The sequence below is a fragment of the Heterocephalus glaber genome, unplaced genomic scaffold (assembly GCF_053883595.1).
Source record: "Heterocephalus glaber isolate CG9 unplaced genomic scaffold, H.glaber_assembly_v1.0 deba00001553, whole genome shotgun sequence".
NCBI classification, from domain to species: Eukaryota; Metazoa; Chordata; class Mammalia; order Rodentia; family Bathyergidae; genus Heterocephalus; species Heterocephalus glaber.
The window spans coordinates 27,279,484-27,304,263 of NW_028258344.1; the positions used below are offsets into that span (position 1 = coordinate 27,279,484).

General features: G+C 33.2%; 1 pseudogene; it reads left to right on the forward strand.

Moving 5' to 3' along the window:
* Positions 1–303: 303 nt before the first annotated feature.
* The window catches only part of LOC101715766 (monocarboxylate transporter 10 pseudogene), a 65,588-nt pseudogene continuing 41,111 nt past the window's right edge, over positions 304–24,780 (forward strand).

Sequence of the window (24,780 nt, forward strand, 5' to 3'; positions counted from 1 at the left end):
GAGAGCTTACTAACACAAAGTTATATCTTGCAAAAGAAGAAAACAGGAGAGTTTATGTATTCTGGTTTTTTTCTTCATGGTCAGGACCCTGCCAAAGGAGTCTCTTGGCGCTATATACGGCATTGTGATCTGAGAGCTTTAGTTTTTCATTATTGCCAGTTTATGAAGATGGACAGGCTCCATGAGTGAAAGAAAATTATACAAAAAAATATGTGACCAGTGTGCATGATATTATCATTTTTGAGCAACCACATTAATATGTTCAGGTGCTAATTGTTAAGAAAGTGGTCTGCAGGAACGGTAATGGTTTTGCTCTTCTTGCAGCTCTTTGAAGAGCAACAACACTGCATGGCAGAAAAGGTAAACAAGGATAAAGAGGAAAATCTAAGATTAGAATTATATTTTAGGGAAAATTTTAAGCCTTGGAAGGAAAGATTTCTTTTTCAAAAATTTTAAGAATATAAATAACATTCTTAGCATATAACAGCTGCATATTTCCATGCTGAGAACTAATGCATAGCTTTGGAGTGCAAATTCATGTTTATCAGACATTAAGAGTATTCCAAGAGCCAGACAGTTGGAAAAAGGCCTGGGAGAAAGGGTAAAATTTCCTTTGGGAGTAACCTGATGGTAAATAGGTAGAGATGCTGGATACTTACCATTAATGTCCTTTAAAATATTCTGTAATTCTTGTGCTTTTACCAGCTAGTGACATAAATGTAAGTGTGCATGAAATCAGCACTCTGGGCTCATTTCATTTCACAATATCTAAACTTTATATAAGTAACAAAGAGCACAGAACAGTAGCATTTTACTTCAAAATCTATCTATCTATCTATCTATCTATCTATCTATCTATCAATCTATCATCTATCTATCTATAGAGAGAGAGAGAAAGAGGTGGGGGAGAGAGTTATGTAATTTCCTCTCCTAAGAGTCTGTCTTTGTTCCTAAGATTTAAGCTACATTGTGAAATACAGACTCTCACACAGAGGCTTCAATTCAAGTTTCCTGTCTGGAGATGGTTTCCAGAACAAAGGCAATAAGTCAGTATTATTTTTTCCTTTTTTGTACCTTTCTACTTTTTAACCCTGAGCCTTGATAATGCTGTGATATTGTACTGATTATTAATTTTGCTTAAAAATTCTTTTTCAGAACTTTTATCCAAGAATTATATTAAAGAGGAGAAAATAGAATTTTCAATACCAAGTCAACACTGAATTTGATGTTATTAAAGCCAATAGAAATTTTTTTCATGATTTACATCACACTTTCAGAACACTCATTGTTGCTACTTCCGAACTATATTTTTATGTCAAATAAATAGGCATAATAAGGAAAATGAGACTATTTCCTGGTCCAGTCTAATCTTATATTTTACAAAAGTTTAATTCAACTGTTCATCTTAAGCAAAGCCCATATACACTAATAATTATTTTTTACTTACTTTGTTATGTTACAAATATTTTCATATGCTTAGAATTTCATGTTTGACTGTTTTTTTGTTTTTGATTTTGGTACCAGGGATTGAACTCGGGTTCTTGTGCTTGCGCAGCAGGCGGCAAAACCACTGAGCTAAATCCCCAATGTTTGACTATTAATCATCACTGAGTTCTAAACTGGAACTGAATAACTCTGTTCACCATAGATGGTAGACTTCCTATAAAACCTAAAACCTAAAATCTAAAATTAAACAAGATTGTTTCTACAATCTTTGGAATTTATTCACTTTCAATATTTATTTCATGTCAGCATTTTATTACTTGGATTCAGTTTCTTGATACTATCCAAACAAGTCATACACATTAACATATTGTACCTGTAAGAATTAGTTTGTATTTATTCACCTTACTGAAGAGTCTTTCCATCTGTTAAAATTGTGTCATAGATGAAACATCACCTATTTGCTTCAGATTTCACTCTCAGCAGTCCTATCTCCTACTTCTACCTTCTCATGCCCAATAAAGTCATATGTGATGTAATGAGAGGATAAAGGGAACTACTCTTACCTACTGAGTACATAGCCATTTGGAACTTGTTATTCTCATAATATACTTAAGACTACTCAAGTTTAATGTAGTCAATTAATATATCCATAGTACCATAGAAAAGACATATCAGGTCTGAAATAGAAAATAGAACAAGTTTGTGCTCCTCATCTCTGGAAGAAGAGAGTTCAATTTGCTAAGCTAACCTGCAGGTTACTGAGTATGTTTTGCCCTAATACTATCTGCTGGTTAAAAGGTTATCCAATAAGTTGAGATCCCTCTGTATTCTCTTTAACCTTACAACTGGAAGACCATGTTGAATTTTTACTTTCTTACAGCTTGGTACAAGAGCTCTTCACTATTATCCCATTCACATCACCTTGGACCAAGCAGATGGAAATATTTTAAGATCTGACTTTGAGTAGAGATGGGGACCTGGCAAAGCTTTGCCCTGAAGTCAGTTTTGGCAAACAGATATTTAGAACTTCCCAGGTGTCTTGTCATAGAAGCAATTTCTTAAATGTCTTGAGACTTCAGACACCCTGCAATCTTATGAGGAAAAGGAACTTTTGTATAAATTAAAATACTAAGCTTTTGAAAATCTGGCAAAAAGACTGGATCTGGATCTGAAATTAAATCTTTTGATCAAAATTTGAAGAATTTTTAAAATGCCCCTTAGTTTGTGACAACATAAAGCTAGATGAGATAACTGTTTTCTTCACTTCTATTTTGCTTTACTTGGAAGAATAGAACTCTTTAATAATAAAATACTATGTTGATTTTTCTGTCAGTGTACCTTGTCTTTCTATCTCCCTAAAAGAAACATTTTTTGAAGAAAAGACGCTTGGTGAAACAGAATTTTTTAATTCTTCTATCTTGCCCCAATATCATATATAAGTACCTGAGTGTTATCATTATTTCACAAGCCCAAACTTTAAACATAAAACTGAAATACAGCCATGGAAATCTTGTGTTATACCCATTATTAAGTCATTGAAATCTTATTGATCTTTAAATTCCCAAAATATAACATAGTAACTGACAAATTAATATGAAAAAATACAATTGAAATTGAAGTGTAGTATATTCTTATTAGGTTAAAATAATGAATTTAATATATAATTTATTAGTATATAAAGGAAATATATTTAATATAATGGACTGTTCTTTTTATTTAGAAATAATCTTACTTATGCCAGGAAGGTGTGTTTGAATATTCTTTCCTCTAGTAGTTAGAATGAACTGTGACTTACATATTCATTCTCTTGCTCTGCTTGTGATCATTTGCATTTATTTATGAAACTTATGAGTAAAATAAGATATGCAGTGTAATGACAGGGAACAGAATGGCTGTCTTTGTATGTCTCATGTGGGGAAAGAACCTCTGACCTTGGCCTGATAAGCACCAACCTCTAATGAGCTGAGATAAGGGGCTAAATTGTTACACCAGCAGGTATCAAATCCAATTTAATTCATTTATTTCTTCTTTTTGTAGGACTGATTTTTAAGAGCATGATACTCTAGTCTATATATTTTCCAAGAATTCTAATACATTATGCATTCATATTCAGATGGTTAGGGCTATAAAGTGAACATCATAATTCTATTAACCATTTCCCACTTATTTCTTTCAAGTAGGCTACTGAATTCTACCAAAAATGGTATCTTCTGGTACATATCATCCCATGACAGATTTGTGGTTAGCTGGTCGGATGTGAACAGATGAAGGAAAAAGACATATTTGTGAGACATGTACAAATTCTGACTTAAGAATATAATTAATTTGAAAAGAAAACATATAGTTATTAGTTACTTTGGCCTTTCTGACCTATTTTCAGGCAGAATAAAACTCCAAAACCTCACTCAAGCAAACACACACACACACACACACACACACACACACACATCAGTCAGCAGAAGTATGAACAGCAGGTAGTAAAAATTTAAAAGGGTGAAAAAATTTAATAACCTTTGGGAAAACTATGGAAATATGAGCCATGGTCTATGTTTGTGCCATTTATGGAAGTACAACCACATTCATTGACGTATTATCTATAATTGATTTCACGGTAGAAAGGCGGGGGGAGTAGTTGCAAATGAAACTTAACAATCTACAAAGCCTAAAATATTTATTCTCTGGACACTTACAGAAAAAAGCTTGCTGAATGCTAGATTTTTAATTGATTAACAATTTAAGTTGCACTAGGCTGATTTTTTCTATCCTAATAAAGAAAAGAAAAAAGAAGCACAGCTTCAGGAGCTCATTGCTGGTATTGATCCTTCCCAGATTCATGATTAATACTTTTATCCATAATTCCTTTACAGATAAATATATTAGTTAAGATATAGTCTCTAAAATATATACTGTACTGTGATTTGGATTTTATTTTTGAGAATTTTTTTAATTCTAAAGATTTTTTAGAATTTGTCATTTTTCCATCATCTCTCTGACAATCCATCCTCTGCAATTTTTAGCGAAACCTTGGGTATCATTCAACAAATAATACAATAGATCCTGAAACCCAGGCACAGGACATATCAAATATGTTGTGAGATGCAACTTGAATGCACTGAACTGAATCTATCATTATAAGGGAAGGATATGAACTACTACCCAGTTCTGCAAAACTAAAGTTTACTCTTGTTTTGGACCCAGACACATCTACTTAGTCCTTAGTGATGTCTGTCGATGCTCCATTACATTTTCCTCTCTTCTTACATTCTATGATAGAGATCTATTTTTGCTTCTGTTTATTATTGTTATAGAACTATAATATTTGATACTTTTTCTCATAGTATATTCTGGCTAGAATTTAATGATACAGGGTTATGAAAATCATTCACATCTTACCTATATATGGGCTAGTAAGAGCCAACTAGAAGCATCTGTTTCTCACTGCTTTACTAATCCACTAGCATCTATGGGTTGATCACAAAGTACAGAGAATGTCTATTTTTTTTAAATTATAGTAACAAATACATGCCCACTAATGATAAAAAAGTGTTTTTGAATCAAGAGAAAATATTTTTCATGGGCTTAATGACAATATGTCTTCTACAGTAAATTTTTTATTTAGATATTCACTATGTTCATTGATCAGCCTTCATTGATTTAGCCAAATATTTATAAGAATTTCTGTCAAATAAAAACATTATGGTGTGTCCTCACTCACCTTACTCACTGGATAGGGTGCTATAAGACTTCTAGCTCTTTCCCAGAATCAAAATAATGAAGAAAGGTAAATGTTTTGAATCAATTCAAAATATCAGGGCAGGCATGATAGAACAATGAAAGGCACTCATGAAAGAGGACTTCCAGAAGGTTTCTGAAAACCACAAAAACAATGGGAAAAGTGTGTTCAACATGAGGGAAAGTATTTTGAAGGGGAGTAAATGTAAAAAGTCTTTACTGTAATAAAATTTTTAGATTTAGTTATTCACCAAAGTATTTTCTCACCCCTTGAATTTCCATTATTCTCATGTAATTTCAACAGTGGAATGATATATGAACTAATGAAAATGAGGATGCAGGCTTGCAACTGTGAATGAAGAAGGAGCTCTATAAACATTGCCAAGTTTAATTAATCTCTTAAGGAATTGTCATAGGGCTCTGTGTCTCCTGTTAGGTTGCATATGAGAATGTTTATTACTTTTTCAAATTTATTAAGTTTATTGGTACATTTTAGATATACAATATGATGGACATTCATCATTGGGAATTTGTACCTACATATGATGTATCTTGGTTCTTATTTTCTCCCCATTCCCCTGCCCTCCCTTCATCCCCTCCACCCTTCCCTATTTACAAAGACTTTGTTTCCATTTCTTCCTTTTCTCATATTTATTTATTTCCTTTCTTTCCTTCCTCCCACCCCTCCCACTTCCTCTTCCCCTTTGGACCTTTTCTTCCTATTTCGCATTATCTATTATACATTTTGATTCTTATTTACACTTTCAGTTTCTCACATCAGAGAAACTATTCCATATTTACACGTATGTCCTATTGATTTCACTTAAGAATATGGCCTCAATGTGCATCCATTTAGCTATAAATGTCTCTAATTTCTCATTCTTTATGGCTGAGTAGTACTCTATTTTATAAAAAAAATCTTCTTTATCCAGTCTCCAGTTGGTGGGCAATTGTGCTATTTCCAAGTTTTAGCTATTAAAAGTGTGTCACTATGAACATGGGTGCACATACATCACTGTGGCATGATTCTTTTAATTCTTTTGGGGAGATACCCAGCAGGGGAATAGCTAGGTCAAATGGGACTTCGAATCCTACTTCTTTGAGGTATCACATACTGATTTCCACAGTGGTTGCACCAGTCTACACTCCCACCAATAGTGGAGCAGGGTTCCTTTTTCCCCACAGCCCCAGCAGCATTTGTTAATGATTGATTTCATGATATTAACCATTTTTTCTGGGGTGAGGTGGAATCTCAGTGTTGTTTTCAATGGGATCTAGGGCTTGAAATAGACAAGAGGGCAGGAAGTAGAAGTAAAAGGATAAGGATATGCTTGGAATATGAGCAATTGGTATATAATTCACAGCACATCTTGATCCTTTTACTTCTACTTCCCTCTCTCTTGTCTATTCCAAACCCTAGATTCACTGCAATGCACCTTTCAGTACCTATCATCTTATGTAATTTTTCATTGAGAAGAATTAAAAGTATATGCAAAAGAACTTTTTGATTAAATCTTCCCTTCTTCCTACATTCTGCTCAAAAGAATTAAATTTTGTCTTTTCCTAGATGGGATTTCGCACTCCAAGGGTTCCATGAGATTGAGCAAAAAACCCAAAATTAAAGGTACTGCTTCCCAACTATGAGAGATTCATCTGTGTAATACATCTAGCTTCCAACTGTGTGTACCAACCATAGATGAACACTTCTGGTATGATGATAGACTATATAAATATTTTAATTCATTAGTTAATACAAGAAATGTGGTTGAAATTTAAATATATATACATAGTTTACATATTTCATTTAATAAGAAACCAATTTTTGTCTTTTGCCATTTTAAAAGAGTGAATGTGCAATCTGGATCAAATAGTCATAGCATTGTATAGATGCTAGAACATATTTATGTCAGAATGCTCATACATCTTATCATGTAAACTTGGCATTGATGCCACATTTGTAGATGGAGAGATTATAACAATTTTAAAATATGATTTATCAAATGAATAAGTTATTTGACTATTTGCTGCATAAAATCTATTGGAAGAATTAGTTGATTTCATTTTCTCTATAACTAGCCTAAACCTTAGACATCTTAGAAAAAAATTCTAAAGAGGTCAGCCTTTCTAGAATTTTCCCAAAAGATCATACTAAATGTATGAAGTTGGCACACATGTCCAAGATGCCACATGGCAGCATAGACAAAGATTGTAAGCAGTGGCAATAAAACACAGATAACAATGAGAAGTACCAGCATAGAGTCAGTACAAGCAGCTGTTCACAGAGAAATGGCAAGAAGATGTGACTTGGAATTGCAACGCAAAAATAAAATCAGGATAAATGCCAGGAATGGATACAGGCAAAGTTTAGGAAAGGACTTGGGGACCATGTAAACTATGAAGGTGTCAAAATAAAGCCAAGGATTAGGGAAAGAAGTAAATAAATAAATAAATAAATAATAAATAAATAACGCAGACTTTTAAGTAATACAAAAGGTTAACAGAGAGGGATTTGGTCAAATATTTAATTATTAATTCCATATTTGTATTATTTAAACTTGCAAATGGTATTAAGACAGTTTATGCAGAGAATATGCCAAATGTCAGACACAAACTAACCAGAATTTTGGATATTAGAAAATTTGTTTTGTCTTTACTTTTAATTTCAAACAAAAATGTATTAAATCTTACTCAAAGATGTGTAATAGCTAATAGTGTTTAGAAAAAGCAGTGATTCCCTGAAATATAGGATGAACATTGATAATGAAATTTCTTCTGTAGGCATCAAAATAATAATAACAATAATAATTTCTTCAATGTATAGCCATTAAAATTGCTTAGATCACACACTTTCTCATTCTTATGTAACTTGAGATTTCTCAGAGGACAAATAATTACAGTTAAATGGGAGAAATATTTTTTTAATATCCAGAATAGGCCAATATATGGAGATAAAATATAGGACAATGATTGCCTGGGGTTTAAGACTGAGAGGGAGAGAGCACATATGGGGGCAGAATTAAGGAATACATATATATATGTGTATATATATACATATAAATACATATATATGTATACACACATAGGAGGCATATATATGCTTTAAAGTATATAATTTATAGAATATATATGTATGGATGGATATGCTTTAAAATGCTTTATAGTATATACTTTAACAAGTATTTATATATGTATACAATTTAATTGAGTGAATTTATGTTATGTGAACCTTATCCCAGTAAAGCTTTTGTTTTTTAAATTAGACTGGATTGCTCTAGGTCTTATATGGATTCTATGGTTAACAATTTCACTTCCACTGAAGACAAAAATTAGGCACAGTTTTCCAAGAGGTGGCTGGGTGATGTTATCAAAAGAAGAAAAGAACTGAAGGTTGCTGGTAGAGGAAACAGAAATGATACAGTAATTTGTGATTAAGGTCATATTCTAACATAATTAAAATTTCCTTCACTTCTTAAACTGTTCTTAATATAGTTATACCTGGAAGATTCTACCTAAGTACCAAAAAAACTCATTTCTGCATAAAGAGATTTTTTAAAAAATCTACAGTTCTGATTCACTTAGAGAAGAGTAATTTGAGAAACAATAAAAAACAATTTAAAATTTGACTTATAAAATTGTCACATGACTATTTTGCTCATATGCTATGATCACTGTCATTAAAAATTATTTTGCTTCCTTCTCTTTATAATCTAAATTAATTTTAATTAATTCTATCTTTAAAATCTAATTTAAGACTTCCAAATTTTGAATTTGAAATACTAAATATGGTAAAATCTCAGATATTTCTAGCTAAGGAAGTTTTAAACATTTAAATGGATATATACAAATATAAAAAATTAAACATATCAATGGGGCACCATATTATATTTTATACATGTGTACATTGCATAATATTTTGATCATATTAATTATGTTCATCTGATCAAATATTTACCATTTCTTTATGGTGAAAATTTCCAAATTTCTTTGTTCTAACTTTTTTGAAATACTGTTACCTGCAGTCCCCCTACTGTGCAATAATACTTCAAAACCTTTTGCTTCTGTCTACTGCCTATGATTAACATTTTCAAATCCTTCCGTCCTCATACTCACTGCTATCTCTGCTAACTACCAATCTGTTTTCAACTATGGAAAGCAAAATTTTTGGATTGCCATTTGAGAGATAGTATATGGTACATGTCTTTCTGTGTCTGACTTATTTTACTTGACATATTGATCTCCAATTCCATTCATAGTTCTACAAAAGACAGGATTTTGTTATTTTTTAATTTTATTAGCACTTGCTCATGATACATAATAAGTATATTCCTTGTTAGTAATCAGTATGTGTACAGGAGACATTTAAATTTTTTTATGATCCCTTTCCCTCTCCCCTTCTCTCCTTCCATTCCTTGGACTCCTTTCCATTTGCAAAAAGCCTATCTCCTTGTTTAAATGAGAAACCCAAACTCTAAATAAAAAGAAAAACTATTTATTTCTTTTTATAAACTAATAGTATTTATTCCTGATATTTTTTATCCCTTCACCAGTTGATATATACTAAGGTTGATTCCCTTTTTTGGCTATTGTGAAGAGTGGTATAATGAATATGGAGTATAGATCACTCTATAAAACAATAATTTCATTTTTGGTAAATTTTACAGTGCTCTATAAAAAGTATCAAGAAGAGCAAGAGCACAAAAGAGCAGTGTATAAGGTGGTGAGGAAGTACAGTGTTGAGAGTACTGAGCCTCTCTCTATTTTTTTGCTTAAATTTTTATTGGTACATTTTAGGTATACAATACGATTACATTTATCATTGGGTGCTTATTACTGTACATGATGTATCTTGGCTCTTATTTTTTCCCCATTACCTATGAGCCCTTCACCCCCTCCACCCTTCCCTATTTACAAAGATTTTGTTTCCATTTTTTTCTTTTCTCACAATTTTTCCTTTCCCTTCTTTGCCTTCTCCTTCCCCTCCCACTTCTCCTACCCCTTTGGACCTTTTCTTCCTGTTTCAAATTATCAATTATTCATTTTAATCATCTTAATCTATATTTACACTTTCAGTTTCTCACAACAGAGAAACTATTCAGTATTTACACATGTGTGTCCTATTTATTTCACTTAAGACTATGGCCTCAATATGCATCTATTTAGCTATAAATGTCTCTAGCTTCCCATTATGGCTGAGTAGTACTCCATTATATATTTAAAAAACACATCTTCTTTATTCAGTTTCCAGTTGATGGCCATTTGGGCTATTTCCAAGCTTTAGCCATTGCAAACTGTGCTGCTATAAACATGGGTGCACATGTATCACTGTGATATGATTCTTTTAATTCTTTTGGGAAGATACCCAGCAGGGGAATAGGTGGGTCAAATGGAACCTCCAGCCCTAGTTCTTCAAGGTAGCTCCATACTGATTTCCACAGTGGTTGCACCAGTCTGCACTCCCACCAACAATGAAGAAGGGTTACTTTCTCCCCACACCCTCACCAGCATTTGTTATTGGTTGATTTCTTGATAGCAGCCATTCTTTCTAGGGTGAGGTGGAATCTCAGTGTTGTTTTCATCTGCATCTCTCGAATGACCAGTGATGCTGAACATTTTTTCATATGTTTATTTGCTGCTTTTACTTCTTTGCCTGAGAAATGTCTATTCATTTCAGATGCCCATTTTTGAATTGGGTTTTTAAATTTGGGGGGTCTGATTTTTTTTACTTCTTTACATATTCTAGATAGTAGTCCTTTCTCTGAGGTAAAGCTGCTAAATTTTTTTTCCCACATTGTAGGTTGTCTCTTAGCTCTGTTGGTGGTTTCTCTTGCAGTGCAGAAGCTTTTTAATAAGATGAGAACCCATTTGTTGATTCTTTGTGCTAGTTCCTGTGGTATTGAGGTTTTGTTCACAGTCTTTTCCTATGCCAATATCTTCAAGAGTTCTACCTAACTTATCTTCCAGCGAGTTTATTGTTTCTGTCTTAATATTTAGATCTTTAATCCACTTTGATCTTAGTTTAGTGCATGGTGATAGATATGGGTCTAGTTTTATTCTATGGCAGTTTGAAATCCAGTTTTTCCAACACCATTTCTTAAATAGGCTATCTTTCCTTCGATGAGGGTGGTTGGCTCCTTTGTCAAAGATGAGGTGGCTGAGTATGTCTGGAGTTGTTTCTGCATCTTCTAATCTATTCCACTGATCCTTGGGTCTGTTTCTTTGCCAGTACCGTGCTGTTTTTATCACAGTAGCTTTGTAGTATAGCTTCAAGTTGGGTATTGTGATACCCCAGCCATGTCTCTGTTGCCCAGAATTGCTTTTGTTATTCTAGGTCTCTTCTGGTTCCAAATGAATTTTTGGATTGTTTTCTCTAGTTCTGTGAAGTATATTTTTGGAATTTCAATCGGCATTGCTTAATGGAGCTTTTAATCTCCTGGATATCTGTTTGAATCTGTTTCAAGGATTCTATTTCGTTTTGTTTTGTTTTTTGGTACAAAAAACAGGGATCAAACTTGGATCCTTGAGCTTGCGAGGCAGGCGGCAGAACCACTGAGCTAAATCCCTAGCCTCAAGGATTCTATTTCTTTTTTATGTTTGGTGATCATGGTCTCCATTTTTTTTTCTTATGCTGGGGATTCATGGCTTCTGGTATGTTTCAGAGCTCATTTAATTTTTTATCTTTTCCTGTTCTAGAGCCTCTAATCATGTCTTTCACTCTGCTCACCATCTCTGTAGTTATCTGGGAGATTATTTCTGTTTTGAATTTTTCTAGAGCCTCATTCATCTCTTTTGCTACTTCCTGTGCTCTCAGTTCAAGGTGTCCAGGTGGTTGATTATCAGACTTTTTCACCTCATTTCCCCCACAATTTTCCTTTTGTGGGTTGGAAGCCTGAGTTTGCGCCTTGCTTAAATGTCTTTTCATTTTTGTTTTTGGTATTGTCCTTGGTTTCGTTCCTGGGTTGATACTTCGAAGTTGCTTATTGTAAGTATCTTTGTTGCTTGTAGTTAGAACACTTATGGAATGATTGTGTCTCAGGGGTGTCTTCCAGATATAGCTGGTCTTTAGGTTTTGAGTCTTTAATGGTTTTGAGGCTATCTCATTTTCATTATACCAAGAAGGACAATTGATTAGATCAATCACAACACCTTAGCCTAAGTGATACAATCAGCAAAACCATAGCATCAAGTACATCCTAGAAAATGAAAATTTGTGGTAGTTATCACTTTATCACCTTTAAGTGTGAATTAAATAAAAATCGAGGACCAACCCAACATATGTTTATAGTGAAGAAACTCTTCAATATAGCAACTTTACCCTTCTAGATGGGGAGTTAGAAGGAGTTGGGGAGGGAGGGATAGGTAGGTTGAAGGATAGGAGAAGATTAGCAGTGAGGCCAGAGGTCTTAGGCGACAGAAGGAAAAAGAGAAGAAAAGAAAAACAAAGAAGAAATATGAATTAGGGTCAGAACTGGAACACAAAGGGAGATGAAGAACAATGTGGGACAGCAAGGGAGTGAGGCAGAGAGAGAGAGAGAGAGAGAGAGAGAAAAGAGAAAAGAAAGAAAGAAGAGAAAAATAATAAGTTGAAAAGAGTAGAAAAAGAAAAAAATAAAAATTAAAACTAAGACCCCTCCCCAAAAATACTAATAATAATTTTGAAAATAAATATAAGATAAAAATAAGGGGCCCTCTTTCAGGGTATGTCTGTGCTGTCACAATAGACAACATGCACATCAGTGTGCAGATAAAAGTCAATGAGTCTTAGCAAGCCAGTTGCAGTCCCATGTAATTCAGGCAGATTTCTGGCTGCAAGTCTCAAGTTGAGCTCCCTGTTCTCCTTCAGGGTTGAACTGTGCAAGGTTCTACTGCAGGTTCCAGCTTCCTTTCCCCTAAAGATAGTACAGGTTGAAATGGGAGGTGATGATCCCTCCAACTTACCAAGCACGGTGGTCTGGTGTGCCTTTATTGCAGAGATTCTCTTCACTTTTCCAGTGGGCTTCAGTTTTCATCAAGGAGCCTGAGAGAGGCCCTCTACCTGTTGTTTACTTCTGCAGCTCAGGACAATGGCCTTTATGCTCCCCTGTGCCTGTCTAGTGTGGAACCAGGTAGCTTCCCAGCAGGAGGCCAGAGGTGAGGGTGGGGAGGATGGATGGGGGTTGCAGGCGCCTGCGTGGCTAAGCTGCTCTGGTGAGAATGCCAAGGGGTCCTCACCATCTCGCTGGTCACAGGTGGGCATGGCGAGCCAGACGGAGTGAGGCTCCAAAAGGCCAGGGACCTCTCAGCCCGCAAGACTAAGCTGCCCTGGTGGGCATGCAGAGGGGTCCTCCTCTCTTTCTAATTGTATAAAGCCCATAAAATAAAAGGCAATATAACAACATGTCATTTTCCTAAATGATGCAGAGTTGTGTGTATGGTTGCTTGTCTGCTCCTCTGTGTGTGTGTGTGTGTGTGTGTGTGTGTGTGTGTGTGTGTAGACTGGGTAGTATGTTTGAGAAGTGAAGATAGTTAGTATATCCATATTCTAGCAATGCAGTCTCTTCCTTAGCTGCAATTTCTACATGATAATATATATCTTATGAGAGCGATAATAAGTATTTCCATTTTAGCATGGTTGGTTTTTCCAAATCCAAATAATCTTGACACTTTAATTTTTAAAAAGCCTCATTAAGTATATAATTTATTTTATAATCGCAGCAAGTATTTTTATACATACCTATATGAATTACTTAATGCAAAATTTAATGAAAAATTTCTACTCCCTCTACAAATATAAGCTACTTTACTGTCACTGCATTTTAATACATACATTTTCTTATTTCAATGAATACTTGAAGATACAAAATAACAAGGCTGCTTAATTTTCCCTTGTTTGCTTCTGTTTAGACAAGCCAACTCCAACATCCCCTAATACTCTGAGTCATAGATAGGGGAAGCTTATTATGCTAATATTCCTGATATTTTGCATATTAGAATAATCTCCACATCCAAGAGGAAATAAAGTGTTAATGTAATTAAATTCTTAATTTCAAGTCCAAATATTTTACTTTCCTATAGTTAAGTCTTGCTTATTAGGTATGTAGCACATATATGCAGAAATAAAACTCCCTATGCCAGAGTTCTCTAGGGTCCCACTCAGCTTTTCTTATTCAGACAATCACAATATGATACAAGAAGGATTAACCTCTATTATAATAGCTGGTGTAGCTTAATAATTAATAATTTCATAATGTTTACCAGAAGATAAAATTATTGAGAATTACTGAAATAAGATGCACTCTGAAATGGTACATACACTTGACTGTGAACACACACATGGACACACATATATACACACACTTATATATCATTTGTTATTTGTATAATAATTGTGTGTTCTGATGCTAATTTCCTAAGTGGGCTAATGAAGTGGTATTAAAGGCTGGATTCTCTTTAATATTCTGAGGCTTCCATTTGTATGTTCCATTGTCTGGCCTACACTACACTACTCTCACATCTATGTAGTAATTAACTTCCTATTTTAAGTACTTAATGTGAATTTCTAGTATTCAGCATATTTTTAAATAAAAATTCATTTACTTCCAAAGCATAATTTAATATTTGCAGTGCCATAGCTCTCTGTCTCTTTATTTAATCAGTTTTAAATAATTTGTGCCCACCGAACTATTCTTTAACATGATAAATTTTAAAATCTTGTTTAGAACTAAGAATTAAATGCTTTGGAACTTAACTAAAAAATACAATTAGCAAGTGGAATAGGCTAAAATAGTTCATGTGATAATGTACTAGAATTGGAAATCTTGTATTTAGCTAAATATAGATACAAGTCGCTATGTAAAAATCTCCATAAGTGTGCATAAATATATGAGTTTTTACACACGTGTATTTTGTTGCCCCAGTTTAAAAATTTTAAAACACATGATTCCACAATAGCAATGAACACATGTTGCATGAATTTCTTGATTTCCAACAGCATTCTCCAATAAAAAGAACTTGGACTTCTTGAAGAAATAAATGACATTATTACACAGAAGGAAATATACATAATGAACCTGGAGCATCTTATACTGTCAGAAAATTAGGAGTGTTCAAAATACACACACACACACACACACACACACACACACTGATGGGAATATGTCAATAGCACATGGCCAACTGAAGAAGCTTCTATTTACTTAAACATTAACAATTTGAGCAAGAAATGAAGAATGCAATATTAGTTTGCAGCTCATACTATAAATAAATTAAATGTCTATGGGTCCATACTGATATAAATATGTATCTGAATAAACAAGTCCATAGGGGAATCTAATCTCTAAGGTAGAAGAATGCTAAATGATTTATATAGATTGTTTAATTTCATTTGTCAAATTGACTGGGCTAAATGATGTACAAAGTAGTAGGCATTACATGATTATGGATATGTCTGTAGAGATATTTTTGGAGGAGACTAAAAGGTAAACCAGTAAGACTGAGTAAAAAAGCTTTTCCTCACCAATGTGGACCAAAATTACCCAATCTATTGAGGGCAGAGAACAGAAAGGTAGTAAAAGTAGTAAGAAACAAACCTTTTGTCATCCATGCTGGGATGCCATGTTATACTACATCTACTTCTTGAGTCTTAATCCAGACTCTTACTATTTTTCATGCCCACTCCCTGTCCAACACCCCCTTCAGACTCAGGCTGAATTATGCCACCCACTTTACTGGCTCTTCAGTTTGCAGATGGACCTCTGACTGCCTCCCTAAAACTTGCAGTTTCGGTCATCTTAGAAAAACATCATGAAAGTTCCAATAAGGGATGTGCTGCAAAACTGACCAGCACTCAAAACTATTATGATAATACAAACAAAGTCTTAAAACTCTCAGAAAAAAATAGGTTAATAAAAATGACTGCTACAAAGAATGCTTTGGATGGAATCTTGAAATACAAAAATTATATTAAGTAAAATCTAAGAAATCTAAATAGGCTATTAAGTTTAACTATGATATGTATCATAATTATTTCATTAATTATAACATGTGTCACACTGATATAAGATATATTAATGGGGGAATATCTCATTGATGCTGGATACATGAGAATTTCTTTTCAATTTTTCTTTATAACTGTAATAAGGATAAAATTTAAAACTAATGGGAGCCTCAAGGAAAAACAGAAAAATAATTCTCCCATGGTTTGAACACCCGCCTCCTCATCCACTGCACTTGAATAGTATATGATACTTTCCTGAGAGCACATAAAATTTCTTCAGTGAGCAAAAAAGGAGAGCATAAAATATAGGTAATTAGCTGAAAGTTAATTAAAAGTTTTAAATACATATATTTTAAAATTACTAATGGCTCAGTTTAACTGACCCACAAAGTATCTGAGAATATTACAAGTGACCCTGATTTCAATGTTTCCTCCAACACACCACTGCCTGACAGTTTGTATGTGAATACATGTGTGTAGTGGTATGCATGTGTATGTGCTTGGTGTGCACTTTTTAAAATCACTAGTAAATTAATTTTATATAAACAAAAATTGTGACATAATTTTAAGAGTTTTTAATACTTTTTATTTAAATACTTTAAGAGATTTAAATACTTATTAAAGAAATTTCATAAAAATTAGTTCAATTCTAAAATCAATTAGTAAGCATTACCTTTTAAGGTTCTGCCCAGTTGCAATGGGCAAAATAAAATGGGGAAGAGAGAAAGACCAACAGAAAAAACAAAGAGACAGAGAGAGAGACAAAAAGACAAACACAGAGATAAAGAGAGACAGAGAGAGAGAGAGAGACAGAGAAAGACAGAGAAAGATAAGGAAAGAGAGAGAGCAAGAGCAAGAAAGAGAGAGAGCTGAATATTGAAGCTTGCCTGGGGCATCATAGATGATGTTATAACATCATAATTTTTAATGGTCTCTTTTTCTGTTTTTAAGTGTCCTGGTCTAAGTCATAATTTATATGCTTTCCCTACCTTTAGGTCATAAGAAAAGTAGATCGTTTCACATGAAATTGGATATCAGATATTAGAATGATTTTTGAAGATGGGAATATTATACAATTTATATGTTAAAAGAATTATTCTATATGCCATGTGGAGAGTAAGAAGAGAAGGTGGAAAGAGGGACGACAGAGGCTATAAAACACTTATAGATTAAAACACTTATAGATTTAAAAACTAGAGGCCTTCTCTGCTTTGTATAAATTAACAATCTTCTTTGAAAGAAAACAAATTTTAATAAAATACATTTAAATATATCATAATAGAAATATGTATGGAATTGTATAGAAACATGATTTTTAATGTCTCTCTCTAGCAGCTCATGCATATATTACCCAGCTTGATTTATGCACTTGGTCATTGCTCTACATTTGTGGGAACTGATCCATGTCAATTTAATGCTTATTACTAGCTGATTAATTGTCCTCATTACACATGCTAACTAAGCCAGACTCAGGCCCTCTTCATCCTAGAAGATGTGGCTCTGGAGCCAACTGTGATTTGTCCCTTTCACTGCTGCAGTAGAGTTTGTCCCAGTTTACTTCGCTCACTCCTAGACCACCCTTTCTCAAACCTCCTTGGCTTCTGTTCACTGCTTGATGATGTTTCAGAGAGATGGAACCCCCTTCCCACTGCCCTACTGCCAACAGTATTCAGGGGAGCTGTTTCAGTTGCTCTATCATCCTATTTCATTCCTGACTTGGACCTAGCCCTGTGCTTTAGAATTCTGATCACTGGACCTAGATAATCAGCCTCTGCTTTCAGTAGTCTTTCTGTTCAGGTCTCTGAAAAACTCTGCACCAAGTTGTTTTTCCCCTCACTCCAAACTACCTTGTCAGAAATGAAGCAAAGGGTGACAGTAGTGTATCTGCCCTGTACATATGCAAATCTCATAATAATTTAGCAATCAATGTTAGCACAAATGGAACAACAAAACATATTTCCTTAAAACTCCAGCATGAGAGCCAGGCATGTTTGCACACACCTGTAATTCCAACTAACTCAGGAGGCTGAGGCAGAAGAATCATGAATTTTAAGCCAGACTAAGTAATTTAGGGCGATTCTATCTCAAAATATTAAAAATATGATAAAATAAAATAAAAAGACTTGGAGTGTAACTCTGTAATAGAGTGGTTACCTAGCATATACAAGGCCTTATACAATCCCCTAGCATATAAGATCCCCAGTATTACAAAAAAAATAAATAAATCCAACATGAGAATTTTTACAGTTAGACAAAATGATGAGAAAGCATGGATGTGTATCCATAGGATAAAAACATTATACCTGTAGGATCAGCCTTTTATCAGTCTTTGTCAGTATCTCCCTAGTTGCTAAATCGTTCAGGCTGGGATCCAAATTGCAGTCCTCCTGCCTCAGTCTCTCAGAATGCTGAGATTACAGGTATGCGCCATCATGCCCAGTTTAACTAAATCTGTTTTACTGTGGAACAGTTTGCTCAAGGCTGGAACCAGATGACATGTTTTGGGTATAAGTAATACCAAAATAATATTTAACCCTTCTCTGTGTTTCATTTCAAAAGGCTCTTGATGGCAATTGGTTCTATTACTAGTGATAAATATTTGATCTGTTGACTAAGGTGATGTTTCCCTGTTTACTCCTCTGTAAAGTTACTGTTTTCTCTTTAAAATCAGTAATTTGTGAGTAGATAAATTGAGTCTACACGATTTTCTTGCATTTCATCAAAAGTTTATCCACGTGGGCCGGAGATTTAGCTCAGCAGTGCTGCTGCCTGCCTCACAAGCACAAGATCCCGCGTTAGATCCCTGGTACCAAAAAAAAAAAAAAATGTTTATCCACATACTGTAGAGTCCCTTAATGACTACTGACATAAATTGATGGATGTAAACATTTAATATATAGAATAGTACACACAAGACTAAAATATTGTATCTAATACTAAAATTAAAAGTTTGGATTTAAGATGTTAAGTATTATAAACGATGTATAATGGTAATTTTAAAAAATTATTTCTTAGGAAAATTAGTGGTGTATTTAAGTGAGGTTTGTCTAAGAAAGTAACATAGCTGGGAACTGAATGTCAGGAAGTCAATAGTATGTAGTCTGAGAGCAGAGATGTCTAGAGTAGAAAGAACACCGAGAGCAGGGTTTCTACAGAGGAAAGATGTTGACATCTCCAGCAAACAGAAAGAAGCCCAGTGGATAAATCCCAGAAACTGAGCAAAGGAGTAGAAGTTAAAACTTCTGATGTACATAGGCAAATCCATAAAAGGCACTGTAGGTCTTGGTAATAATTATAAATTGTATGCTAATTACCATTAAAAAGCATAGAGCAGAGAAATCACACAGGAAGTATAATATATATAATATATTACATGTATATATTGTATTTATAAATCTTTATGTGTCCATGTATGTACACATTATTAAAATATAACATTAATGTATTCATTTGGGAAGATTTTCTTAAACTGTTCCTAAATGTCTACCATATTATAAAAAATACTTTAGGCAAATATTTCTTTAAATTCAGATACATATAGTCAACAAGAATAGGTAAATTTTTATGCTATATTTCAAACTATAAATTACCAATACAAATTTGAATAAACAATGTGTGCATCATTTAAATAATTAATTATCCACATATAAATAATAAATATACCAAAAAGGAATATAAACAACAAATACAATATAAAATTTCTACAATAATGATTTTTAAAACCCTTTTTGTTCTAGATTTGACACAGTGCTTGGAAACTTTATGTTCCCTTTCAATGTTTCCTCAGAGATCCATGTTATATACTAGTTAATATAAGATAAAGCATGACAGGTTCCCATATATTCCACTGGCTAGCTCCCTTTCCTGGGTCAGCCAAGGTGAGTCTTTTCTCATCAATCATACACTTCATAAGTCTAGGACACAATTGCTTCAAGGCACTTTGGTATTGCCTCTTGTCTGGTGAGCACATATTTCACAATTAATTGGAATGATATTACCATCTTAAGTAAAAATCTAGAATTTCTGGTGTAATGTGCCATGCCAGGGAACAGAAAGCATGCACAGTGAACAGGTAACTTTGCAATTATTTCTATTTACCATAGCAAAATCTTTACAGCGTGTAGCAATTACCAAGCATGACTACAAAATGATGTATTCTTTTCCCACAGTTCCTCCAGCATAAATCGGACTAGAAAGCCTAGAGTTATCAAACCTTAGTGTATAAATTAAATAAAGTCTGGTATCAAATTTCCATAAAATTATATGGTACAGCATATAATTTGTGTGCTCAAGTAACTTTCCAAACCAAGGTCAATATTTACAGATTTTTGCCCTTTTCTTTTTAGTATAGAACCTTTTTGTTATAAAATAGCAAAAACCACACAGCTCTGTGAATAATTTAGATTTTTGCATCTTAAGAGAAAATAAACCAAACATTTTTCACATCAATGAAAGCTGTTTGTTTTTCTAATAGGATGTCATAAATTCTTCATGGAAATTTGATTGCTGAAGAAGGAAGAAAGGAATGGAGGGAAGGAGCCAAGGAGGGAGGAAGGAAGGAAGGGAGGGAAGGCCAGAAGGAGAGAAGGAGGGAAGCATAAGCCAAATAATTGTAGAAATAATTTGAGAAAAATATAACCCAAATTCTTTATTATTCAATCTATTTTTAATGACCTGAAGAAAAAAATCATTGTAAATGATTCTCTGAAGATCTAATCATATCTTAACCGCAATACAAAGCTGAGAGAGACAGACAGATCCAATCTAAAAGATCTGATTTTTTTGTCCTTCCAGTTAGAAAGCTAACTTGGCACTATCTATAAATAGAAGTCTTCTATATCATCAAAAAGTAAAAAATATCAATAGAGTAGGGCAGGAGACACTATATTCATATCAAAAGTACTACTCTCTCATATTTCCTTGAAATATTAATCACCCAAACATATAAAAGACTATGAAGCTTCCACAGGCTACTGAATAAAAAGAAAAACATGCCAGAGAGGGGAAGAAACACTTCTTAACACTTCTACAAATTTGTATACTTTTGGGAAAACTATTGGATTTTCTAATTAAACAGGCCTGGGTCCAGGTCCTGATTTTCCAATAATCAACCATGGTAATTTGAGGAAATGGCTCATCATATAGTCTGAGGTTCTAAAGAAGCATCTCATTTTTTATGGTGCAGACTAAATGCAATGATGTATAAACTATGATTGTGAGTTAGCAGCCATTCAATTTATAATTGCCCTCTTGTCTACATCACATTATCTATTTCTCTCACACTTTAAATGAGAGAAACTAACACATTAAGTTTTTATTTTATTTGACAATTTGTTTTGAGCACTTACTTAGTCAAAGTCCATTCTAAACTCAAAAAATAAAGGTGGGATGAATAATACTAAAATGGACTATATTTTGTAATATATACAGAAAATATCATACTCAAGGAAAACTTTATTACACCCAAGAAAAATGCTTGTGATTTCTGGCCTTTCTCAATTTGATAGGTAAAGCACTAGTGTCCTTCTAATATGGTCTGTGTGTTCTCTAAATTTCACCAATCATATTTGAAACTTTATATGCTTCTTGGTTATATGTCTTAGTTTGTTTTGTGCTACTATAGCAGAATACTTAAGACTGGATAATTTATGAAAAAGGTAATTTTATTTTATTACAGTTGTGGAACCAGAGAAGTCTAAATTCACAGTATTAACAGCTTTAGGTGTCTTTTGAGGGCTGAATTCTCTATAGAAAAGAAGCACTGTCCCTTCACACAGCAGAAGACAAATGGGAAACAGAACCCAATGCTGGGAGAAGCTGCACTTATTATGGACTTAATCCCATTCATGAGCAAGACATCTTCATGGCCTAACTCATTGCTAAATAAACCAATTATATAATAGGCAAAATACATAAAGAGGTATTTTTCAAAAGAAGCCATGATGAACAAGTATATGAGCACATATTCAACATCAGTAATCATTAGGAAAGTGCAAATCAAAACCACAAAGAAATACTGCCTCACTTCTGCAAGGAAGACTATTATCAAAAACACAAAAGGTAACAAGTCCTGATGAAGATGTGTAAAAGGGGAAGCTGTTGTACATGTTTGGTGGGAATGTAAATTAGTATAGCCAGTATAATACACATTTTTCTCAAAAAATTAAAAATAGAACTACCATATGATCTAGCAATCCCATTCCTGGGTATATAGGAAATGAAATTAATATATTGAAGAAATATCTGCATTTGCATAATTATTACAGCACTACTCAAAATAGTGAAAATATAGGAACAACCTAAGTGTATATCAATGGATAAATGGATAAAGAAAATGTGGCTACATGCTGTATACACAATGGAATATTAGTCAACCATAAATAAAATTAAGGGAAGAGAAATAAAATGAAGGGAATCCTGACAACATAGCTGGAACTGGAGATTATGTGAAGTGAAACAAGCCAGACACAGAAAGAAAAATATCTTCATTCATATAAGGAATCTAAAAGGTTGATCTCATAGATGTCTAGAATATTATGGCAATTACCAGTGGTTATCAGAGCCCTGGAGAGGAGAGGCGAGAGCGGGGAGAGGAAATACAGAGAAAGATGGGTACTAAGATGCAGTTAACAGGAAAAAGAAGTTCTGATGTGCTATTGCACACTGGGGTGACTATAGATGAAAATTACACACAATATATCTCAAATAGTTAGAAAAAACCCACATAAATGTTTGTAGAAATATATATGTTTAACCCGATTTGAGCATTGTATAATATATCCATGCATTGTATATATTCATAATATATCTATATATTGTATATAGTATAATATATAATATATATCCATGTATTGTATAATATATCCATGTATCAAAACATTGAAACATGTATCACAACATCAAAACATAATGGTATCCCACTAATATGTATAAGTTTTGTTTTTATGTATCAACTAAAACAAATTTATTTTTAAAAAAGCCTTGCAATGAATAACTTAACTTTTAATAATTAATGCTTTCTACCCACTGTATTTCTTTTTTCTGGAAAGTGAGATATAGAATCAAAGTAGCCCTCTTATTTCTGTTCTAATGCTCCTGTCAAATGTTGATTTTTTAGATATCATATAATTTTTCTTGAATTAACATAGAGAGATTTTCTGTAGAGTTTATTGGAATTATAAAGGGTAGAAGCAGAGTATGAGCAGTTCAAATATGTTAACTATACTTAAAAATAACTTTACAATTTACAATAAAAATTTTATTTGCTTTTTTAATGTCAGGTTAACTCAATGTTAGAGATAAGGAAGTAAACCTTTTATAATTTTGGATGTCTGGGAATATCTGCTGTCAGGTTGCATTAATCTGAGCAAGAAGCATTTACCCTTAGAACATGACACAAGATTTGGTATTTCTCCCAGAAAATTATTTGAGTTTCAAACGTTACCAGAATTATCCTTGATTTTCTTGTATTAAAGAACTTGAGTAATACATTAAAATTTTAGATTACTTACCTCTGTTCTATACTGGTCATTTTAAACTCACTAGTTAGAGCACAAAAAAGCCTCTGTACAGAGACTGAGGTTGAGATTTTCAGCTCTGTAGATACTCTCCTCACTAGATGATGATGTGGCTATTATAGGCCCATTTTTCTCCAAGTATATTCTGTGCTCCCAACATGTAGAATTTCTGGCACTGCTAATTTTATCTTGTCTTCAAAAATATTCTTTTAGAATAGTCAGCACAGCTGGAAACAGGATATAATGTCACAATGTCAGAAAAGTCATGAAGGGCTAATTCTAAAGTCCAAGCACTGTCGGAACAAAAGCTAAAGAGACAAAAGTTTTTAAAAGTTCTTAGCAGAGCACTGTTCTTTTTGCTTATATTATTTGTCACTAGCTTTTCTCATGCATAAAAGAAAAAATGAGCTATGCCTTCCTCACTTTTAATAACAATATTCAACTTTAAAGCCATATAAATGTGTGGATGTAGTAAACTTTATTTTTTTCATGGTATATGGTCTCCCAGTTATCCAATTTCCAGTACCACCTGCAGGTATCCATATTTTCAGTTACTGGAGTTTTTAGTTGCTGTTGTTGACTTCAAGGAATGTTTCACATGTGATAAAGAAAAATCAATGTCTAACACCCTTATAAGAACTTTTCTTTTCCTTAGAGTTACATCAAAATGACTGGTAGATGAGACAGGAATGGGTAGCCAATAAGACTGTTAGATTATTTGTCTTTCAAATTTTAAGGTCTGTAGAGCCTCTTTAAACTTATAGGAACTTAACATTTCTTCCTGTTTCTAAAGGTCATTTTCTGTTTTGAGTGTCTGAGAAGTAAAATCTTCATCTAGTGTTTATTGTAGAAAACAATAGGATTTAAATTAAATCTTATACAATGATGAATAATTATAAAACTATATTTTATATAAAACAATAAATTTTATGTAAATAAAATACGAATTTATGAAATTTTATATATTTTATAATATAAATACATTTAAAATTTTTATATAAAATTTTATATATTTTATAATATAAATAAAATATAAATTTATATATTTTATAAAATTTTATATATTTATAATACAAATATATTTTAAATTTTTATATAAAATTTTATATATTT